The sequence below is a fragment of the Xiphophorus hellerii genome, chromosome 12 (genome assembly GCF_003331165.1).
Source record: "Xiphophorus hellerii strain 12219 chromosome 12, Xiphophorus_hellerii-4.1, whole genome shotgun sequence".
NCBI classification, from domain to species: domain Eukaryota; kingdom Metazoa; phylum Chordata; class Actinopteri; order Cyprinodontiformes; family Poeciliidae; genus Xiphophorus; species Xiphophorus hellerii.
The window spans coordinates 16,944,895-16,969,944 of NC_045683.1; the positions used below are offsets into that span (position 1 = coordinate 16,944,895).

The 25,050-nt window shown below is 38.8% G+C and overlaps 1 protein-coding gene across 1 annotated transcript in view; it reads left to right on the forward strand.

The window, feature by feature from the left end:
• The first annotated feature begins 1,248 nt into the window (after positions 1 to 1,248).
• wscd2 (WSC domain containing 2) overlaps positions 1,249 to 25,050 on the forward strand; it is a 50,624-nt gene continuing 26,822 nt past the window's right edge. Inside the window, exon 1 of the mRNA XM_032578597.1 lies at positions 1,249 to 2,015. The gene's annotated coding sequence lies outside the window, so the exon portion shown is untranslated. The remainder of the gene's footprint in view (positions 2,016 to 25,050) is intronic.

Sequence of the window (25,050 nt, forward strand, 5' to 3'; positions counted from 1 at the left end):
ACATGACCGAAAGGGTGAGCTTGAATATGATTAGTTTATATTCAGAAACCTTACATCAGGAAGGTTTTTGACATTTACATCATTTCATGTCTGCATGTAGCCTCAGAGTCGTGCACTACAAATGCCTTTTCAAATAACTTATTTTTTTTTTCTCCTTTGTATTTCTGATTTTATTTTATGCTTAAATATACATGCAAATTCTTTTATTCTTCAAATTATCCAACTCAATTAAACAATTATTTCATTTGAGCATGCTGTACAGTGTAATTTTTCTTATATTGTAAATTTGCCTTTATGTCTTATGTTGAAAGTTTACAGTTTTTTGATCTTTTTGTTTTTATACTTTTACCTTCTGCATGCTTCCTTTAGCCGGTAAGATTTTTTTAAGCATTCAAATATCTGATATTGACTGATTGATTGATTGAGATGCAAAGAAGAGAGCAAAACTATTACAATGTTAGCACTTCAAAACTTTATTGTGATTGGGAAATCCCTACTGGATGCTATATGAATTGACAGACCAAGATTATAGCATTATGTCTAAGAAGAAAAGAGAGATAGCAATAGATATAAATGACATAAAAAAAAACATAGAGAAATGATTGAAAACTGAACAAGAAGCAGCAGGTGACTTCAACCTTAAGAGAATAACTTGTAGTGAAAAATATGTCTGAAAGGATAAAATCTTTAGACACAAATGGTTCTGTGTTCAGTTGCTTGGGAAACATTTGAATCATTTATTAAACATTAGTGCATGAAAATAAGAAATTCATGTAGAAACACAAATTGAGATATTGCTCACCAACAATCTATAATTGCTCAATTAGACTAAAATAGCAAGAAGAAAAATTAAATGGATCCATACAAGACCTAACCTCTCTATAATATAATAAAAAAAGATATTCTGTTAATTTCAGCTAGATTCTGAATTTGTAAACATTTATTTCTTAAATGCGTGTTGTTTACATGTCTATTTTATGTCATATTAAATCTCTATCTGTTAACAAATCTTTACTATTCTTGAGTTAGAGAAAAACACATTGGAATTCTATTCTATACTATTTCGTTCTATTCTATATTCTGATCAGTAAGTGTTAACCTTTTTTGCCTGAACCGCATGTGAAGGCCAAAACTACCACACCCTCACACAGTGGCAACACTGAATTTTTTTAACTCACTGCTCAATTACTGAATTCAGGCGTTAATCACATGCACAGCCTGATTTTAATACTTTGTACTAAGCATCCGTGTTTGTTTATTGTCTTTAAAAGTGCATTAGAATTGATAGACAAGACAGGTGATTAAAAATTTCTGATTTTAAATTTATTTGGTATAGTCAATTAATTAGAGTAATCTTTAAATCACACCTCCAATCATCTGACTCGGCCCCCAAACGTAATTCTGCAGGGCCTCATAAACCTTCGGGTCGGCCCTGACCTGGCTGATGAGGTTTACCTGCTTTGCCCGGAAAGAAGAAATATCTGCTGTGTCGCTTTAAGTACAGCAGGCAGTGCTGTTGGTCCATGTGGGAGCGCAGGGCGCACGGTGCGGCGCTACCTCCCTGCAGCATGAAGCTGTCTGCTCATCGGACAGCCGACAAAAAAGAAGACGAAAAAACAAGACAGGTCGACCCACCGCTTAAATCGCATTCAAGCTTCGACTTAAACAGATTACAGCAGTGATTGTAAGAGGAAGGAGTCGGAGCCAGCGCTGGGAGCCATTAACACTTCTCCTTGTCTCTCCGAGCGACACATAGAAGCGTGCAGCGGGTTATCCGCGGTATACAGACTGAAGCTCATTGCAGAACCAGCACAGAGAGACCGTACGAGCTAACGGGATCCACCAACTAACCTCTGCAGTCTGCGGACGGAAGCACGGCAGACACAGGAGTTGTTTACTCTGGAGGTGAAACATCATAACTGAGCCTGACAGATGACCATCCTCAGCTGAGTTCCTTCCTGCATGAACAGCCACACCATCTGCTGAGGCTTCACCCAGGCTTCACCCAGGCTGAGGTAAGAAGAGCAGTACTCATGTTATCTCTTAATTTGATTAACACCTGAATCACAGATATCTGCTGCAGCACCAGCAGCAGCTCACACAGTTGTGAAAACTGCAACGGCAGCACTGGTTGGATCTGTGCTGCAGGAGTCCTGCTGGTTCCTGATTGAACAAGAACACTTCTGGAATAAACAAGTGGCGGAAAACGTCAAAACCCCACATATTAGTTTGCAGCACTAATGCTGCCCTAGCTGTAATGGGGAAGGAATCACTGCTTGTTTTGTTCCGACTAATTAGATTCCAGATCATGTTGCAAGCAGTTACAATATAACAGCTGCATTAGCTGACTTATATACAAAAATGAGATTTCTGTTAGTTTGTGACAGCTGTTTCTACGTCTTTGCTTTTTCTTGTTTGAGTTTTTTGTTGGCCTGTGAAGAGGCTTAAGTCAAACCGAATGCATGCTTGGTGGTCCACAGACTGGACCCCTTTGTCACCCGGGGCCCCCAAGTGTGAAGATGGCTAGAATTTCATTAGAGACCTCCTGCTAATTTTTAACCACAGCTGCAATTCACACTGGCCCAGTTCAACCTGTGCTGAGCCTGTTTTGTAGTGTGTGGCTTCAGAACCTTTCAGCTGCTGACCCAAAAAGCTAACAGCTGCAAACACTTGCAACTCCAGTTATTTACAACTGAAGAGTACAGATGTAGCTAATTAAACAAACAACAAAAAAAGGGTGCACTGCTCCATCCAGGTCCTCGCTGAGCCTCTGCCCCAAAAGTAGAAGTGTAAATTCCTCCATGTCTTGTTCATGATGATGATTTGGTGGACAGAGGTGGCCACTAAATTTTCCCAATGGGCCACATGAGTAACTATGATTGTTGGGAAAGGGCTACGTTAATGGCTCCACTACTCCAAAATCGTATTTGAAAATAAGCTCTATTTTATTTTATTTTTGTCAGCTGTTTGTAACAGTAATTGTTGCAACTGCATAATAAAATGCAACATACCATGCTGACAACTGAAACCATATGTTATATTTTACAAAATGAAATGCAAAAAAGAAAAAAAGAAAATGTGTATGTATTTTTGTCCAGACTGCAACAGTTGGATATACTGGAACTGGTTGCCAGTAGACACACAGGACAGACCACCGTGGCCTCTTACGCTTACATTTAAGGGTGATGTGGAGTGGATGATTAACCCAACATGAATGTCTTTGGACTGTGAGAGGATGCTGGTTTTCCCCGGGGTGAATGAACCCCAAGAAACAAGGAGAAAATGTGCAAACTATATGCACAAAAATAAGCTGGGATTTGCACCCGGTTCTTCTTGCTGCAAGGCAACAGCACTAACAAATGCACCACCTGGATGCCAAACATTCCTCTACATCATTATTAATTCACACACAAACAAGTTAATCTCAGAAAACTAGAATAATGCATAAAATAGCAATATTTCTTGCCAATCATCTCACAAAGTAATACAGTCATTTTATACAGATTGAAAATTTTCAGGTTTTCATTTGTTTTGCAGGTTTAATGATTATGGCTTATAGGTAAAGAAAGCGCAAACATCAGTGTCAAAAAATTATAATATCACATAAAACTATCTAAGTTTAGTGAGTCTATATAAAATGAGTTTTACTTTCTGAAATGACTGGCAAGAAAAATTACTCTTTTACACAATATTCTGTTGTTTTTTTTAAAGATGTTCCTGTATGTTGATAATAATAATATTTTGTGCACTGATAAGTGCAAACTATACAGACAGGACATGCCATATCTGCCTCTCGTATTTTAAAATAACCTGAAGTAGACACACACAGGAGGGTGCTAATATAGTGGAAAACACAGCAGAAAAAAAACACCTTCTGGTTTTTTTTAAATTTTTTTAACAATAACAGCGTCGCGGGGATTGTTTGCAGAACTGAGACTTTGTGCATGTTTATTTTCAGATTTTCACCTCAAGACTCATTGCATGCTGTTTCATGCAGAAAGTCTTTCATTTATTGTGGAGCTAACCTCAGCAGAATACAACATGCATTTGAGTATCTGTCAGAAAAACTTTACAAAGAACAAAATCAAGCTATGATGATGCAGTCGTAATCATTCTGAGAGAGCATCTCCACTGTCTCACCTTGTTTGCAGTGACCTTGTTGTATTATACATCACTGAATTGAGCCACCTCTCACTGGAAAGCGCTGAAGAGGAGGAAGAAGAGGAGCCTTGTGGTTCTTTGGATTGATCACAGTGTGGTTAAATCAATTCATGAATGACACTAATTGCTCATGCTGCTGCTATTTCAGCACTTGCCATGACAGTAAATAAAAAGCACAGAGCCTGACAGACCTCTTGTTATGGCAGAGGGAACGCGACCACGGCCGGTTCACAGATCCTGAATCCAGAACAAGCTGAACTGATCAATGCCATGAACTTCGCTAAACCCATTTTTAATCCCATAAAGACCTAATGAGCATTTATGTCATGTTTTAGTGTGAATATGGTTTCAGCTATTCAAGAGAAACTGTGTGAAAGCTCTGTCATAAAAAATACATCACATGGATTTTCTTATTACTAGCAGCTGCTGTAATGTCCTGAAAGCTTTCTCTTCCCTGAGGCAGCAAAGACAGACATCGGGGAAAAAAGCCAACAGCTGAAATTCATGTTTGTTCACTCGTTTCAATGCATGATGCTGTTCCCACTGCTGTGGTTGATGCAGAGAATAATCAGAGTCAAGGTAGATGCTTTTTTAACCCCAGAACCCCTCTGGCACTAAAAAGGAATCTTAAATGTTCTACAAAGATTAGATTCTTCGAGGTTACAGCATTTTTTTGCACCTTGTAATGTATTTTTGAGATTAGCTTTTGCTGCAGAGGAGAACCTAAGAGTGGCTCTGATATGGAGCCCGTTGTGTATTGGCGTAGTGCAGAGCGGGAAGGCTTTGAAATTCTCCGCTGCTTAGTTCTGCATCCCTCTCGGCCGTTCTCTCAGGGACGTGCGGTGAATCATGTCCAGTGGCTCCCCGATCTTTTGACGATCACCGGGGGAACTTGACAGAAATTACAGTGGGCATAACTTTTGCTGGTCATTACAGTAAAATGATGGCCATGCAGCAGAAACTGTGTGTGGGTTTGATGGGTGAACTGATTCTTGATATACCACTGCGAAGAAAGAATGTCAAGATCCTTATTAGAGCGCTTACTAAAATAGCTTAGCATTAAAAACCCTGATGCCTTTGCCAAAGTCATCTTGAAAGTTTCTGGCTCTTTACAGGACCGGTCTTGTTTGTTACTGTTTGCAGGTCTGGATAAGGAAGAAAAAAGTTAATTTGAGTTTGGAAAACTGTGTTATTTTTCCACACATATTGGTTCTTTATATTGACATGTTTTTACTGAGCAGTTTATTGAAGTACTAGGCTAACATTAGCATATTTCCACTCTAGATACTACAGACAGACAGGAATCTGCAGCAACCAGTATAGTCTCTATTAATGTGAGTGTCACTGTGAAGGGAAAAAACTGTGATTGCTGGAGATTGTTTGGATTGGTCCAATCAACAAAACCATATCCATGGAATAAATGCAGTTTTCCAGCTTTGCATGCAGTTTGTGTTTTGCTAATTCAGCTTATTCACCCTTTGTCTTAATAGTTTCCCCTTAACAGCATGACTGTTTGAAGGATAAGATTATCACTTTGTCTTTGGCTAATCCACATAAAAGATTGGGAAACTCCATTTTCCACATGAGCAAACAAAAATTGGGGTAATTGAGTAAATGGAATGAGGATTTGTCTCCAGAGTGTGGCTGTAGAAAAGCTATCCCTAAATGAATGTTTTGCAACAACTTTTTTACTTTTTCCATTATAAATAGATACATAAGACAGAAAAAGCATTAAACTGATGCACAGATTTGAGTAGTTTGTCACCCTTTTTGCTGCATGCACCTCTCAGACAGATTTTCATCTTATAATAGGATTATTCCCCAACACCAGAATTTTTCCGTAAAACCTTTTCGGATAATGCCTGCCTAAACAGGTGGCAAGGAAATACCAGAGGACACAAATCAGATAAAAACTGGGAAACCCCAAAACCTTATCCCTCACTTCAATCTGGAGTTTGCTGATAGAAACAATTTTAGTCTTTTATTGTTATTTTGGCAGAAATAGGAAATACCTGCTGTGATTAAAAAATGCTGACTTGTTGCATAGTTATTATCTTATTTTCACCACGAAGGCATTCAGTTTTTTGTGTTATAGGATTTAATTTCAAGGCTTATTACATTTTTACAGTAAAACCTGTGTTTTGGCTTCTCTCTGACTGAGACAGATATCCTGCTGAGAATATCTTTAACAATCCTGTTGTTGGACTTTTAAACCATTAGTTTCCATTTTGTGTTTCTTTTTGGCAGTCACAGAAACCTTTTGCTAGAGTTTGAAGAGAGCGTTTTCCCACCCTTAGAGGGATACATTGTAATTATTTAAAGTAATGTTTATTTGAAAGGACTCTAGTCTTCAATATGTTACCAGCCGTAGGTAACTCTGATGCCTTTGCTTTTAGAAATCTAGATTATCGGCTCTCAAAGGTCGTCTGAGAGGGACCAAGACCAAAGCGGACATATCCTTTCTTAAAACATTTCCAGTCTACACAGATTTACAGATGGGTACTATAATTATTCTGTTTTCAGTGCATTATTGGCAAAGCACCTTGTCCTACCTCCATTTCCTGGTTAAATAATTGTTGTTTTCTGTTTAAAATAAGCTGCACCAATGTAAGCTTATTTTACACAGAAAATAAGCTGTGTAACATAAGCTTGTTTCTTATTTTACACAGAAATAAGCTTATTTTACACAACTATGGGATTGACTCCCCAACTATAGGATTAGAGCAGCCAGTCCTATAGTTGGCTCCTCTAGGATAAGTTGTAGGACTCCAGATTCTGGGGCCATTTTTTTGTAATTGTACCTACTGAACAATAAGCTGAACAATTTTGTTTGTTTATTAAAACAAACAAAATAGTCAGATTTTTGTAGAAGTATTCTTAAAGCATTAAGAAAGCCACACAATTCCTGAAATTTAGCTCATTGTTTTGTGATATGTTGATCTATGAAAGAAAGAATGTAGATATCTCTTTCTCTGAAAGTCCATCAACATTACCCTAATGTGGTGGTGGGTAAATCTGTGTCAGTTTTGACTTGTGTTTGTTGACCACTCAAAACTATACAGAGCGCCACAGATGGCCCCTGCGCCGCACCTTGGACACCCCTGCTGTATATTATGTGTTATGTAGATTTTTCTGTCTGATTTAAAAGCATCATTTTTGATACTAAATTGATAAAAGTTACAATATATTTTCACAAAAATAATATCTCTCCTATAGAAAGAGTTTTGGAACATTTACTGTTTGTGAATCAACCAAAGCTGACTCTCCTTCATCTGACCTGAACTTTTTACCCTCTAAAGCTTCAAAGGGACTCTCTGCTCTCCAAATGTCGTGCTTAAATCTCTCTGGAGAGTGTATGAAAGCTTTGGGAAATGAGAAATCAGAAGAGGGGGGTGGACAAGTGAATACAAAACACTCATTTTCTGGGGTCTGTAGTCGACCTTGAGACAGTGCCAGTCAGCAGGATTAACACATCGCCTCTGTAATTGCTCACCTGGAGTAGCAGACCTTCTTGTTCTCTGTTCAACCTGATCCCTGCATCACAAAAAGGTCTTTGTGGGTATTAAACTGATGGGCTCTGTTTTCCGTACCTGCTGTACCAACAGAGCTCCAATCTGCACACAGAAAAGCCTTTAAACAGGAAAAATTTGGATGCATAGCTTTGCCTCTTTGGAAGACAAAAAAGGTCTGTGTAGCTGTGAGCGTTATAGTTTTTCACCTTAAAGTTGCACTAGGTAACTTTTCTAAAAAATGTTTTTTACATGTTTGTTAGAACTGTCCTGACAGGATAATATGAGACAGAGAAATTGTGAAAAAATCAAGCTCATCGAGTGGTTCTGCTCCCATTTGCAAAAATACACCTGGTTCTGGTCAGAAACAACCAGAGCCTAGAGGAATGTCTTAGCACTGTCAGTCACACTCGTGATTGTGGGTTTGCTGCAGCTGTGCTAATGGCGGAGAAACAACGTAACGTAACTTTAGAGGAAAACTGTTTCCTTCAGGTACCAACTGCAGCTTTAACCAGGAACTTCATTTATAACCACATTAAAGTTATTTATTCCAAAATGAAGATGACAAACTCATGAAGACCTAATTAATTTCTACTGAGGATAAGAATGGCGAAGGCTTAATTTAATGAGAGTCAAACATATAAGGATTCCTTTTATAGGCTTGTTAGTGAAGCAATGTCAATATTAGATCAGCGTTGGCAATCAGCACTGGGATGCTTTGTCAGCTGCACCTCAAACAGTGTTCGTCAATCTGTGAAAGCACATCAATGCAGCCTGCGCTGTGCAGAATCAGACAGGGCTTAGCTTTAAAGAGGATGCCAGGAGATTTTGATAAGCAGCATACCAACAATACTGCTGCACAGATGCAGGCGCCCCCCCCCCCCTCCCTCTCCTGCGATAAATAACGGGAGTCCCCTCTGGTTCTGTCAGCCTGCAAAGTCAGCGTCAACAGTGGCGTCTGATCTCCTCTCAGTGTGTTGGGCCCTAATTGGGTTTTCACACTTGCTAGAGAAATTTGTCAGGTTGCTGTGAAGTGAAGCACCATGCCCAAATCAAGTTGTGCATCATTACGTTTCCATCTACTGCTGGAATTATGGGATGCTAAAGGTTTTTGAGGGGATAAACTACTTTTACCTACCTCCTGCCGGGAATATGCTGTTCAAGGGTAATAGTTGCACTTCCTAATGATAGTTTTTTGCTTAGTAATTACATCCATTGGGATTTCATGTGAAAGATGTGTAGCAGTAAACCAGGCAGGGCTTATTCATACGCACCTAAAATAGGGGATTATGATTCCTACGTTCACAGTCTTACATGTGGTTCAATTAATTTTCCAGCAGCAGCCAGGATGAGCGCCTAAGTCTATCCCCTTATCAGCTAGTTTCCTGGCAGAAAGCAGAGCGCTAACCTCAGCTTGCTGCTTATGTTCTCCATCTGTCGGTAGAATGACTCGGGTCGACCCTGATGTTAGGAACTATCATGTGCTGTAAATGTAACACGCCTGGTCAGCCACAAACCAGTCATCATGATCTGTCAACCCGTATCATCTCCTCTTGATATCTCTGCGTCTTTGCCTATGTCACATCTAGGATGATGAGGGGGAGAATGACTAAGCATCTCACTGACTTGGACGTCAGACCTCTCCTCAGTCGACCAGCAACATAAACACGGTCCTGGTGTTCGGTCAGACTCAGTTTCAGTGTTTAATATTGTCTTGTCTAAGAGTTTCCAGCATCCTTCAGTATTCATATGGTTGCTTGATAAGATTTTACAATTAATGAAAACAGATGCAGTTTGCATTGTTTGTTTTTCCTTTTTTCATATTATGGTTTATATACACAGCTGTATAAAATTATGACATACCGCTCTACAATTACCAGAAGAACTCAATTATCTTTAAAGAAAACTACTGCAATCAGTCTCACACAACCTTATTGTGTCTCTGTTAATACAGTGTACCGATAAATCCTCCAGTTCATTGATCAGATGGATGTAAAAGGATGTTTTATGAGTCTTCTCTTTTTGCAGCTTTTAGTGACATTTTTCACACAAATTTCTGCTCAGTCCTGTTAAGATTTGACCATAGCTACTCAGTAATGCAGGGATCTGGACTTTGACTGGGCCATTGCAACAGTTTGCTTGAATTGTCTCCTGTAGCAGTAAACTGCGAAAAAAAAGCACAGCTGGTCACCGTAGATGTTCAGTGATTTAATTAATTTAAACTAGCACCATGTGAATGATTCTTTCTTTCTTAAATGTTGTGAGTGAGGTTTTCTACATACACCATTTTAATTTCAGCAAATAATGCAAGGGGAAAGGAAACTGGACAAGTTATGTTCCCTATAATGAATGATAAGCCTACGTTTGTCTCAAAAAGCTTATGTTATGCTTGTTAATGTCCTTGAGTCTTGGGTGATAAAAAAAAAACTTTTACTCTGTAGCCAAGCCCCTGATGCATTTAAACATCCAGTATCAAAAGTTTTCATGCAATCCATTATTATGTCTTGAGTTTGAAATGTGTCATCCCCACACTGCAGTTTTCAGGTATTTCCATAGACATTTGATAGCAGACTCATTGCAACCATAATTTTGAAATGAAACCTTGTGCACAGTTTCAATGTTCCCCATGCCAAACACAGGAAAGTAACCCCAAAACAAAACCTATGTTTTCCTCCATGGAAAACATTATTATAGTTATTATTATAGTGTAAAATGCAACAGATGATCCAACCAGAAAGCAACATACCTTCACCTTGGCCTTCAGCTTCAGTGGCTTTAGATGGTTTTCTCAGCTCTTTTTCTATCACCTGCAGTTTTTCCACCTCTTTTTAAAAATCTGGGATTGCACTTATTTTTTTGTCCTTGTTTTGAGAGATTGGCTACTGTTCCATGGACCTTATATCTTTTGACATTATTGCCAGTGTGGTCACAAAACATAAAGCTGCTTGGCAAGAATCTGCAAGCCTTTTCTTTTAAAATGCATATCTTGCAATGACACCAAATATAATTTTTGACCTCTTTAAATATGCTGAAAAGCTTCAAGGGACCAAGCCAAGATCAATAATTCAGGCCCTTCCCAGCCCTCCCACAGGTCTCTGGACTTGTAACCTTGAATAACTACTCATTAGCAAGCAGTTTTTAAGTATTGATCTTTTTCTCAATCTTCTCTCAGACTTCAGGCGTTTTTCATTTAGCATTTTCAAGAATTTTATGCAAAGTTGATTTTTTTTTTCTTTAGGCTGTCCTTTTTGCTTGGAAACAACCCACCTAAGCAGAACCCCCACTGCAGCAAACTGTGTGTTTGCAGAGCAGCTGAGTGAAAGGTTCTCCATTTGTTTTACTAAGATGCTGCTTGCACCGCCCTCCTCCACTTTACACCTACTCACCAACTCAGCTCTGTGGCAGCCTCCTTTGCAGCTCACAAGATTTAACAACAGCACCAGTTACAGCCCCCATATTGTCTCTGTCCTTATATAATTTCACACCAAGAGGCAAAGAAAGCATCACAGACCAGACTTGACAAGAGGGAATGAATCCCCTCATGGGATTTCTCTGCTTCGCATTAAATGAAAAAAAAAACAACAAATTTGTCCTTTTCTTTCCATCTTAACCACAATAGCCTCTCTGTGGCTGTTTTGCGCACTTTTACCTTAGACTGAAAAGAATAGTTCTGTTACTGCTGCTCTGATATTACCCATTGACTTTTCAATTTTCTGTCATCTTAGGCTTTTTGAAGCCACAGGCATATTTGGAGAAGAGAAAGGCAAAGCGAATGTGTAAAAAGCGATGCAGATTCTTTGAAAATGGGGTAAAAAAAAGGAATTCTCCAACAAAAATATTCATGAGGTTCATCAAGTATGTTCTACTTTTAAAGCACTTTCATGTCGACTCCACATTTAATCACAACTGGCTGTAGACCAGCTTTTTACCATCTGAGGTTTTCTCAACACCTTTGGGTCATTTGACCACTGGGGAGCTTTATTAAGCCACATGCTTTTATTCTCATTGCTTTAGCCAAACCTTTAACATGATCAAATCACGTTGCCATAGCAACTCTGCCTCAGGAAGGTGCTGATTGCCCCTTTGAAGCTGCTTGCAGCCACATTAATCGTCAATTTATCAACCTAAACCTAAGCAAGCATTTGAATGAATATTTATTTATGTTATATAAAAAGTTGCTCCCTCTGCAGTTGAACACAACAACAGCAGTAACTGTAATTGCGTGCAGCACCGCAGGGTTAATCATCGCTGCGCTACTGCTGAGCACTCTTCTCAAAAAAACATGTTGGGGGTTTGAGAGAGGTGATCTTTTTTGGTTTACTCTCAACCTCACAGTACTTGAATTAATCTTAAACTCACAGGTCTCCCAGTTGTGTGTTTTAGGCACAACTCCTACAGTGACATCGGAGCTGTGAGGTATTTTCATTTGCACCGTTCACAGCTTCTAAAATTTCAGCACTTACTGATTGCCCTAGTGAGTCAAGGCTGATTGGCCAAAACCCACCAGGTTTTTCTGTGGAAAGACATTTTATATGGTATAAGTGCTTTTTAAGTTTCAGAGGGCAGAAATTTCAAACCTACACTTGGCAAGCTGAAGATATGACCAAGAGATAGATGCAGCAATGTGTCACAGTGCGCATGTCTTTTCGAGAAAGTTAAGATAATCTTATGTTTTATCTTGCTGATATTTATTAGATTTTGCTCTCACACACCCAGATGGAAGCACGAGCAGGCCTCCTCCTTCTTCCTTAGCGTTGGAGGTGTTGTTCCATGTTGCATCAGAGCAACAGCGAAGCACTACTCTGTGTGCTTGTCATATTTTATTCATCTCTGGAGAGGCGGCAGCTCTGAGGCGCTCTCATTCCTGCAAGCCGAAAGCAGGCAGCTGTCAGAGAGCTCGAATCCCTAGATACACTGCCCATTTCTGCTCCTGCAGACAGACATCACACACAGGCATGCTTAGCTACATAACACAGGGCTTTTTCTATGCACACATTCAGTTCATGTAACCTTTGCATTAGAGGTTACCCTTTCTCAATTTTCTCAGATATTTTTAGAGCAATTCAGTTTTCTAGCTTGGAAACAGCTCAAGATTCTTAGTTTTGTACAACTAAAAATATTGATTTTGAGTGAATGTATGTTTTACCGTCATCGTTTTTTTTGTTGTTGTTTTTTTACTGTATTTCGAGTGTGGGAGTGAAAGAAACTGCATTCATATCCAGTGCATTACAAGCTTGTGTGCAGTGCTTTTTATATTTTGCCATGTTACAGTCACAACGTGTCTTTGGGATTGTTTTGTTACAGACCAACACAAAGTTTTTGCAAATCTAAAAAGTGTGGGATGCTTTTGATGTCAACAGCCTGTTGAAATACAGACTGTGGAGCAGCAGAATATTTCTACCTGCTTTGCAAATATATATATATAGAGATAAATATAGCACAACACAGCTGTGCTGCGCTCTTTACACACTCAGAAGGGACGAAGTTCATCTGTGAATATTAATTTGCTTCTTGTTAAAGATTTTCCGACAGAGAATCTAATTGTGCTAAGCTAAGCTAACACATGAATATGTTTTTCTGTAGATCATTGCATTTTAGCTTTAATTGTAGGTTTAAGGTCGTTATCCTGCTGGTTGGTGAAACTTCACTCCAGTCCATGTATAAGTTCAATATATGAATATGTTGGTAATTTCTTTCCTTAATTCATTAAATGCTGGCAAGTGGAGGCAAACAGTAGTCTGTAGCTAAGCTAACTATGCTGAATGGTTGATAATCTCACACAGACTACCCACCTCTCGGAGAAAAACTGGGTTACAAATTGACACTTTTACCTTTTTCTCTATCTATTTTTTTAAAACCTAACTTTATTACTTTTCTTAGCAGCATAGTAACACCCACACTCGTTCTTGTCTTCCACTGACTGCTGCTGAACACTGTCACCGTCAAGCGCTCCAGGCAGGAACGAACCATTTCATGCAGATCCAGGAGGGTTCAGGGCAAATGTGTGCTTTTTGGTGTGGGAGGGCTAACACTTAATTTTTTACTGCTAAAAACAATTTTAGAAAACACAATATAATTAATTTTGTAATTGACAGGGCCCCATTTTATAAAATTTCTATGCACAAAAAATAAAAAATTGTGAAGGGCCCTTTGTTGGTCAGGGGCCCTTGAAATTGTCAGAACTCCCCCACCCTCATACGGCGCCCCTGCACCAAACAGTGAGTTACTACTTAGTGTTTGTCTGAAAAAAAATCCTGAAAAAATATGTTGAAGCATACAGAAAAGTTCAAGAAGTTTGAATACTTTCACACTGAGAGTATAAGTTATATTTCTTTTCATAATGAAGCTAACTGATCAAAAGTGGCACAGTGACTTGAACAAAGAAAAGAGAAAAGCTCCTGGAGTTTCATCAGGGTTCAATTGGCTGCGTCTGCAGGTGGTCGACACTTCTAATGAGACTGCTCTGGTGATGTAAAGTAAAAGAGATTAGGTGGAGGCCGGGTTTAAGACACTCTGACAGAGACATACCTAATGAGGATGAGATTTGAAGAACCACCTGCAGTACCTGACTGGCTCAAACAAGAGCATAAACAAAAATAAAATAAGCTCAGAATGAAGTAAAGTGACAAACTAGAAATGATGAAAAGAGTAGCTTTGTGTAAAAACATCCGTTTAATGGGTTTTGTTATGGACTGTAACACAAACCATGAACTGCACTCTGTAGTTCAATATAGCAACATACTGAAATATATTCAGAAACGTGACACGAGGAGGGGCATCTGGATCAGGATTTTTATTTTCCCGACACATTATATGACTGAAGTGTATTCAAAGTACATTGTCGGTGCATAAATATGCCTCTGCAAAACACAGGTACGCACTCTGATGAACAGTATTTTATTGAATAGTATTTTATTACACACAAACCCATGTTACAGACGATCTGGGGGAAATCAAAGCCAATAGAGTATCCTAGAGTTTCCCAAAGATTTTTATATTCTTCCAGTTTTTCAAAGAGCTACAGTTAGAGTCTCTTTTTATGCTACAGATGACCTGATTCTGATATTTAGCATTGTTATGTTTATCCATCACTAATGTACATTTAACTTCCAAGCAGCGATCTTTACTGGCACATACAACTGTCAGGGAATTTCTGCATTCATACCTTTCCTCCTAAAACTGTATGTTTTAACCTTTATTAATGCAAGTTATTAATTCTTAACCTTTTTAAAGTTATTAGATGCTCTGTTAGCCATTTTTATTTATGGTCAGTGAGCAACCAGCTTAGTCATTGTTTTGATATTTTAACACTCAGCGTCAACAACTTGTTTCCACCAAGAATATTCGAGTGGAAGCATGACATGTGAGCAACAAGGCCTCTAACAATGTCTCTTCTTAATTGGAAAGGATATTTTGACAGGAGGCCTGTGGTGCTCCTCGACCTTTACACACAGATTTGCGTCATGCAGACGAGGTTCATAGTTCGCCACGCATTTTGCAATTCACGCCTACGGAGCATCCTGTAATAAGAGCACACGTCATGTTTCTGAGATGGATGCGTCTAGATCATTATCACAAACATGCTGCACAGCTCAATAAAAAAAAGACATCTGGGGAAGGGTCATCTTGATACACTTCCTCATAGAAGCATGGTGATCAGAGCTATTAAGATGAAACTTAGTGAGCAAAGTCTTTCATTTAATCTACCACATATTTTAGTTTGACAGAAACGGCCCAAGCAGCATGAGTGTGAAATAGTTGAGATTCTGCTGTGGGTTATATGTGTAGGTGGTTGAAGCAAAACAGAGCGCATACTCTGAGGAAAAAAAATATTTTTCTATGCTGTGGTTAATGTATCAGATGTAAGTGACTGAAACCATATGTTGTCCCTGCACTGTATTTAGCAATATTTAAGTAATGGCTAAAAAAATTTAAAACATAGTTTTGCTTTTGATTTCCTTTGGCAGAAAACATTGATTAACACAGAAACCTGGATTAATATTTTTTAAGCTCTGTTTATTAATAAAAATTCACAGACAAAACAGTTACTGATGCAGAAAATTGAAATGATTAGTTTGACTTTGACATGTACTGTAATGCTTTTCATTTCAGACTTGCTTTATTTTTTCACACTTTTCTTTAAAGACCAGATTTACAGAGTGCTTGACTAATGGTTGTCAACTCATCCTCCCAGCTCAGCTGTGAATCTCTTGTGTTGAATGTAAATGCATGCCACAGCAGATTACAATGAGGCAGTGTTTTCAATATAGCAAGTAGTTTATCTTGACATTTTATGTGGAAAGTTGTATTTTTCTTTCTTGTTCCAGGAAAAAAACAAAACCTGTTATGGTGAGATAATAGAGGAAAAAGAAGACCAGGACGAGAAAATGATAAGATGCTTGGATCTCGAGGCCGGTGTGGTACTTACGAAGAAGCTCTGTTTCAACACTGGCTAGCTGGTTTTTGCTCAGTCCATACCGGTTTGATAGGTATCTTGTCTCCTTTGGCTCTCCGAGTATCAATTGACCAGAGTGCAACGAGCTGAGCTGTGTGCACCACCAAGCAGAGAGGAGCTTTGCAATCTGCTTCAGTTCGGCTCAGCGCAGAGGAATACCAATCTTGCGTGACGATGTTTGTTACTGTCACATTTGATAATGGGAAAAAGTTCAAGGATATTTAAAGTTTATGTCAAGTGTTCATGTAGTTGTACGACCTAAATTTACCCGCAAATTATTAAGAACATCATCACTTATACATAAAAATACCAAGTACTCAGAGCCCTCAGCCTGTAATTCCCTACATTCATCTGCACAGGATTCATCTCATCGACCACACTGCATATTCTTGGACATCTTTAGAAAAAGGAAAATTATATCAATATTTATCACTTCAAATGATGCTTTGTGTGCTTTAGGAGGAATACATAAATATCCTTGCCTTTTTTTAAACCAATAGGTTTTTATTACTAAAAAATAGTAATAAATAGTGTACAGTGGCTTGTATTTGTTAGAGAATAAACTCTAATCACCCCTGTCATTTTTCTCTTGCTGAGGGAGGTGTAAGTGGAGGACTTGTGAACAACAGAGTTGGAGGATTCTTGCTGAAGGACACTTTAGCAAAGTGGGCGCTTGTTGACACTGGAACTTGAATCCATCCCGAACAGTGAAAGGGTCTGTGATGTCTGCTCACCGAACTCCAAAGCACTCGACCAGCTTTCTGTTCTTTCTCTGCCCAATGAATCAGATGAACCTCAACAATTCACAAGGATATGGTCATTGTCCTTATGTGACAAAAAGTGCCACCAACATGGCAACATGTGAAACAGGTGTTTTAGCATCCCTGATCTCATTTCCAGTATCACTGTTCTTTGTCGTGGACAAAGAATTGTTTGGTTTTGATCTCACAATTTATTAATTTATCTTCAGAGTGGTAATTTTTTCAATTATCAGAAACCATTGTTGGATATTCTTATCATTCTTATTTAAAACCAGTTTTATTATACTACCTGTTTACAATCATAAACATGTCATAGTTTTTGCTGAGAACTAGCAAAATGTCACCTAAGGAGATATTGTGGAATTTTAGATTTCTGGTTACATAACTTTGTGAGAAAGCCTTTATTTGTTGTTAGCCTGGCTTTCTGTGACATAAAATGCTTCACCCAGTAAACATGTTGGGGTGGGTCCAAACTGGACTCTTTTCAGGCTGGATTGGTGCTAAATGGGCCTGGACCCTAAAGCGGGCTCCTTGTATGGGGCCAACATTGGTTGACCAAATAGAACCCGGTTGGGAACCCCTTATTCTTCCTGGGTCTCATGTGACTGAATAAATCATTACAAAATTGGAAACCCATCTGGGATTCATGTGGTCCTAATTATTTTTCCAGAGTTGTCCTGGACCAAAACTGTAGATATTTAACTAGTTTACCCTGGCAAATTTAGCTATAAATGTATCTTTTAATTTGACCAGCATGTTTCTTCCCCACTAGAAGCAACGCTAAGCCATCCAGAGTCCTGATTTTAGTCTGACACCAGGAGCAACAGATTGGGAGAATGGCAAGGAGGACTTCCACTCAAAGACTTGTAACTACAAACAAAGACTGACATTTCTTCTTTTGGTAGAAAGTAGACGCTATGGGTTGAATGAGAGTCAATGCAACATCTGGCGTGTTTGGTGCGATATAGGCACAAAATGTGTTTTATTAGGTACTGAGGTATCATGGTAGACAAGTTTAACAATCACGATCACCACGTCGGTTTTGGTTGATAACCTGAACTGTAGCTGAACAGTTTAGTTGCTGAAACCCCAGTTGTTGGAAACCTTGGTACATTTTTGTGCAGCTAATTGGCCTGTGTTTAATTGCATTGTTTTTTTTTTAGTTGACAGATTCATGCAGGCATGAAGGACTTAAGCAAGACTACCGATTAATTATATACTAAAATTCAGCTGTAGTGTTTAATTTAAAGTGCTTAATATGCAGAATAAAACTGGGAGTATAATGAGCTGATATTAGCTGCTTAATGAATCGAGTTGAACCTGCAGGTTGAACCTGCAGCTATCAGATATGCTACTGTTGGCTTGTATTCTATACTTTCAAAACAGTGTTGCTTTTATAAGTGAGTTGTGGCTCTTCAGTTTCCACACATGCTTGTCTTTCTTGAGAGAAAGTTTAAGAGAGGCTAAAATGTGCAGCTGCAGCAGGTGGGGGAGGGATGTGTGGAATGACTCCATGTCCGTCCATGTTGCCTTTTTATAAAGAAAAAAAACACAATAAGAAAAATAGTTTGGAAACCCTAAGCCTGGTCTTCATATATCGTGATATATGAAGTTATCATGAAGTTATCTGGTTGCTGTGTTCCAACTAGAAGAACAGACTTTTCCAGGTGATGCCTCCATCTACACAATCTCATCCAGAAACTGCTACCAGTGTCAAAGTTTTGGCTTTTTTATTGTCAAGATTAATTCTTATGATCTAAAATAAGAATGTGCTGCTCTCTATTGGTGCTCAGCAATTCCTCCTGGTCTCAGTGAAAGGAGATGCACCGCCTTCGCGGGCCTCCCATCCTTATGCTGTCTATATGTTGCTTTCATCTGCAGAGGTGTTTTGCAACCCCCCGCACAGTGTGAGATATGATTTTTTTTTCCTCATCTATCCTAATGTTGTTGTTCTCATCTAACCAAAGCGCAGCGCCTTCCAGGGCTGCAGCCTCAGGCAGCTGTCTACCCATGTCCTATTCGCTTGTTTTGTTCGTTGGACGGGCTGTACTGACATGTGAATTCCCCCTTTTCATTTATTCATTCACCAGGATGAATCACAATATGGTTGTGATTCATCAAGTTTTATTACACCTTACATAAACTTTTAATACTTCCTGGTCACTCTACTAATCTTAACCAGAGTTAAGATTAGTGGAGAACATAACACTTTAATTGCATTACCTCTTGAAACATGATTGGAAAAGAAAGGAGGTTCTATCATTTGGTCTTGTGTTGATGTTATAGATTGAATAACCAATTAAACAGAGTTACATAAATATTTAATAATAAGTGGAATTACATGAGTATTTATATATATATATGTATTTTTTTTTCATTTGGAGTTTATTAAAACCTTAACACCCACTCAGAGCTACTGAGAAAATTTTCTAAAAGAAATGCATATATTTGCTTTGCAACGTGGAAAAAGTTTTGCTCTTACTCTTAATTAAATCATACTTTTAAAATGTCAGAAGTTAACAGTGTCATGGTAATTGTGGATTAACTATTTGAAAATTGTGAAAATTTCCAGACAGCCTTGATTCTCTCCCCCAACTCTATTCGCTTTATCTTTCCCACAAATGAAACATTTGCTGAAAGCATCTGCGATCCTCTCGTAGGTCTGTTCAAGCAGAAATATTGAGATTCACCACAGAAAAATGAAATCTCTGAGATTTCACTTTTAATTAAAGCAGCGAGATCATCTTTGCTTAGCTGAGGTGTAAGAAGAGAATCTCTTTTCCTCTTTGAAGAAGGGAAAACAGACACGCTGAAAGGCTCTGAATGACGAGCTTTGTTAAGCTCGGATGGAAAAAGACATCATTTGATCTCCCGCTGACAGCGCCTCACTGCTGCAGAATAATTACTTCTTTTATGAAGCCATTAGAGAAGACCGATTGAAGTGATTGTTCTTGAAATATCCATCCATGCGGCCCGCTGGGTTCATGGGTGTGGCAGCCACTCAGACATCAGAAACTGACACTGTGGGAATCTGGGTTGTTTCACTTGGTTCGGAGCTTTTTGGCACATCATTAGTGTCTGGATGTCCGTTTCTCTGGGCATCACAACCCTGGCTATCAAAGTTTCAGCGTTTTTCTTTTCAGAAATGGTCAGATCTTTTTTTCTGATTTACAGATAAACTACATGATTTGTCCAACTTTAGCTGGTCCCCGTTGATTGACCGTTTTCTTCGGAACATGTCGGGAAAATTCATGATTGCTCATTTTACAACACCGGGGCGTTTACACAACTGTGCTATTGTCAACGACGAGTAGGCCTGTCGCGATAAACTATAAATCGATTAATCGTACGATAAATTAAAGCTATCGATGTCATTTTAATTATCGGCACTATCGTCTCTTCCGACCTTTTTCTCTTTCAGCTAATGAGACTGAATGAAAAAAAGCTGAACTCCGGTGCTCTCCACTGACTCCTCCCTTCCTCATTTCCTTAGTGTAAAGCCCAGCGCGCACTATACGATCTTAGAGCTGTCGGCCGATTGTCGGCCCATTTTCAAAACCTGACAGATCACACATTACCCGACAGAAATCCTAGGTATAACGGTTCGATCGGGTTCGTTCCTGCCGTGTGGTGTCCAACAATGGGCACAAAATAATGGCTACAAGTCCAGTGAACTAATTTTAAAACCAGCATTAATCAATGCTTTACTACAATCTACCTGCAATGCACGTGGCTAGTGTCAGTTCTGACTGAATGAAAATCATTATAACCTATTTATGTCACGTTAACGAAGAACAGCTGAAAAGTTACCGGGTTTATCAACTGCGGTAGCAATTTCGCTCCAACTCCTCCCCTTGTCATTTCTATATTCTTTGCATGTTGAATAAACATTAATGTTGTTTCCACATATCATCTCCAATGTCCGCTGGACTTCGGGTTGCGCCGTGTCAGCTGTTTGGGACGTAATTTCCCCTCAGAAAACACAGAGGAGAATCCGCGCTTTCTGATTGGCTACCTGTCACATTCAACAGGTTGCGTTAAGATCCCAGTCGGGGAAAAAACCCTGATTTAGATCGGAGCGGCAACAACGATCTACCGTAACACACAACACAATCTTAGAAAGACCAACGTTTTAAGATTGTCGTAAGGGGAAAAATAGGATAAAAAAACCGTGTAGTGTGAACTATTGCATCAGGTAGTCGATGTGCCCATCTTCTCTATTTAAATCTAATTATTACTGAAGGGCAATATCATATACAGACTTCATAATCTGCACTCTTTTGGTTGAATGCAGTATTTATTTCCACTTTTACTTTATGTTGTTTAGTTTTTTTTTTCCAAGTGAGTTTTTTGTTAATGGAGACTGAGAATCCATTTTATTTTTGTTTTTGGTTGTTTTGTTTATTTTGTTTATCAGTTCAAGTGTTTAGTGTTCTTTTGAAAATAAACTGTATCTATCTTTGGCAGGAAATAGCATGCATTATTACATCATTTTCAGTGTAAAAAGGTCTTCAATCAATATTATCGTTTATCGCAATAATTTTTGAGACAATTAATCGCTCAGCAAAATTTGCTATCGTGACAGGCCTAACGATGAGGATTATATTATTTTTAGACACTTTAATTTACCACCTCTCATTGAAAGAAAAGGTCATCATGAGTTTAATGGAGAATTCAGAATGATCAAGATTACAACAAGCTTTGTTCCTGCTATGCTGAGACCAAAAACTCTCTGCCACTAAGTCGCACAAACTTCCTAATGCCCCGTGGAATGATAATGGGAAGAGGATTTTCAGCAGATGGTGCACATCACTCTCTTCAGAAAAGGCCTATTTTGTACTATGCAATGGAGAAACAAATCCCAACAAACAAATGCAGATGCATAACGATTTAACAGACGGGCATAATCCATGGTAACCTCTTTTCAAATGAGATCTAAAACCTTTTCTGATAAAAAGTTGGTTTACTACAGCTGTGCAGAAACTGATGGCTTGAGCGTTTTGTACAGAAGCCCCACTTAAATTGTGAAAGGGCTGCATTTATCTAGCACTTTTCTAGTGTTGTGCTGCAAGCTTCAAGCTTTTCCAAAGTATACACATTTCTGAGCCTATTTGGTGCTTTATCTCTCTCATACATGCACTTTGAACAGACTGCAGCTTGCGTGGGGTTTATTGGTTTGTACGAAGATACTCCAGCATGGGAACTGTGGAAATCAGAGATCAAACCACCAACCCCCTCAACTAGTAAATTACTGCTTGTTCTGCAGAGTCACACCTCTTACTTGTTAATTACTCTGTCAAGTTCCCCTGCTGTTACAAAAGCTCCCTTAACACCAGACTATAAGACCACACCATGGCGTGTCTTCTGCAGTGATTTAAGAACACAGTATCCTCCCTAACTATTTTAAACATACAAAACATTTCTGTCCTGTGATGGTGCCGGTTTCTTTTCATTGTGCTGCATGAAATTCACCGCTGCACATTGATCATCAGATTTTGAAAGAAGAGCCGCCCTCTCCTCGTATCAAGGCTACAACCTGTTTAGGCTACACACCATATTGGCAGCGCTCTGACTGACTAAGTGTAACGCTCTTGGGAGAGACGCTGCTATGTTCTCTGCACTGTTTTGGCTGTAATGAAGGCGATCTCACTGTGCAGCTGTGACACAAAACATAAAGCAATAAATGCAATGCTATGACAAGGCCTCTTGCATCTACAGACAGGTATACAATTGACTTACAGTGGAATAGGGCTTTCAGCGGAGATGAAACACACACATTTCCAGATTGCACATAGGTTGCAGTTGGCGATTAAAATTCAAAATATAATATATAGCTGCATTTTAACTTCATTGAAGGTCATGGAGAGTTATTCCAGTGTGAAGGTTGTGTAAGGGTATCCTAAATTATATAAACCAAAAGAAATAAATTAGCATTCTTTTAAATTAATTTGTTTCTGTTGTTGCGATATTGCTATATTTACAATAAATTTGGATAAAATTAAAGCTTGGGTAAAAATAATGGTTTTCTTTTTTTATTACGCCAGATGTTTTACCTGCAGCACTTGTGGAAAACAAACCCACTGAATCTGTTTTAATGTGCTTACTCGTGTGATTTAGTTGTAAGAATATCTTAGTCAATTTTTTCTTAGTATAATGTTTCTCTCTTCATTTTGTTACTGATTGTAATTACATGAAACTTCTGGTCATGTGGTTGCGAACCACTGGAGATAATTTAAGCTTGACAAGATGTATATGTCTTGTTTCTTTGATGTCTATTCCATGATGTCGCTTCCTTGGATAATCTTTTGCTACTGCAGCTCCTTTCCACTGCTATAGAAAAAGCAACCATAGCACATTGGAATAAAATGCATTTCTACTAATTTAGAATTAAAGTTCACCACAGATGATTTAAAATCTGTCACATGGATGAATACATAGAGAAATATCTGGTTTTGGTTGACCTAAAAAACTTTGTGAACTCATCTGACATTGGGTTGAACAAAAACAAGAATTCATGAAGACTTTGGGGTTAATGTCTAACATTAATCTTTCAGCAAGTCGCTAATGAGAGGTTAATGAACATGGAGACATGGTGCACGACATCTCAAGTTGAATTACTGCGCACTTCCTCTTCAGTAATGTCAGGACGAAGTTTTCAATCGGATCCATATGTGAAACAAGTAACGTGTCATGCAAAAGTATTCACACCCTTATACCTTTCCACATTTAGTTATTGTTGCAAATTTTAGTGCATTTTATGGGGGTTTGATGTGCTTGACTATCACAAAGTTGTACGTTTTTGTGAAGTGTAAAGAATATCATTCATTATTTTCAGAATTTTATATAAATTTGAAACATTTGGACATTGGATTCAGCCTCTGTATCAGCTCCTGGTGAAACCACCGATCTCTGCAGCTGCAGCTCAGTTGTGTCTCTATCATCTTCAAATGTTTGCAGACTTTTCCCAGGGTCGATGCAGCAGGTTAAGATGCACCAAATACTAAGAGTTTTGCATCTGCTCACATGTTTTAAACGTGTCCAAACATGTTATTTTGTTCCCACCTGACCAGAACATCTTCTGCCATGTTTCAAGGATCCTCCGGGTGACTTTTGGCAAACTGAAAATGAGACTTTCTTTTATCAGCGTTTATCCAGAGTTACACCAAACCTCCTCTCTTATTAATGTCTGCTTGTCCAGCTAGTTTAGATTGATGGCTTCATTTTGGTGGCTTTGTAATTGTGCCACTCCTTTGACTTTTGGATGATGGAGTGAACAGTGCACTGTGAGATGTTGAGATTTCTCCGTAGCTTTATCCCTGACATGTCTCCTGTGTTCCTTGGTCTTCGTGTAGATTTTAGTTCACTAATGTTCTCTATGCATATATAATATTTAGTAACTTGTGAGGGATTTGATTGCTCAGCTTTAGAGGAAACAGAGCAAAGGGAGCAGTGCATACCACACTTTTCAGATTTCATTTTTAAATGTCTAAATCTATGTATCCACTTCATGTCACAGCTTTGCCCTAAATTGTTCTTGTAACGTTAAAAGTAAAAAGGTCACATACTTGATCAAGATGATAAACAAAAAGTCAGACTTTCATCAGCAGCAGAAAACAAACTAAGCAACACCATGTGATAAGCCCAATGCACTTAGTGGTACACTATACTTAGTAACTTTGTAACAAAGAAAGTAGAAGATGTGTCAGGAGAGACATGGATTCTGTCTGCAGCTGAAGCAGTGATTATCTCGCTGGTTTTGCACAAATACTTGAGGTTAAATAGTTAAATAGGAGGTAAAACTGCAGCACACACCTTGGAAGCTTCTGCCAAACACTAAAGACAGAGGAATGTTTGGCAGAATGACCATGTTTTACTGGAAGCAACCGCTCCAGCCTTTCAGGGTCATGCACTTCTGAGAGTTGCCCTCTGCACTGATCCACCCACTTAAATCTGCTCTGCACAGCCGCAAAACTTTGGCATCTACCCGGTGGCTTGTTCAAGCTGTCTCACTTCAACATGTTATCTTCAGCCTTCTCTAGACCATGTAACGTAAAGAGAAATCATCAGTATCTTCTTTTACGTTGTATTCTTATGCTGACATATGGAAAACAAAGCTTCTCTGGAGGAAAGTCTCAGCATCCCGTTGGCTGCTTTCCTGTGCTTT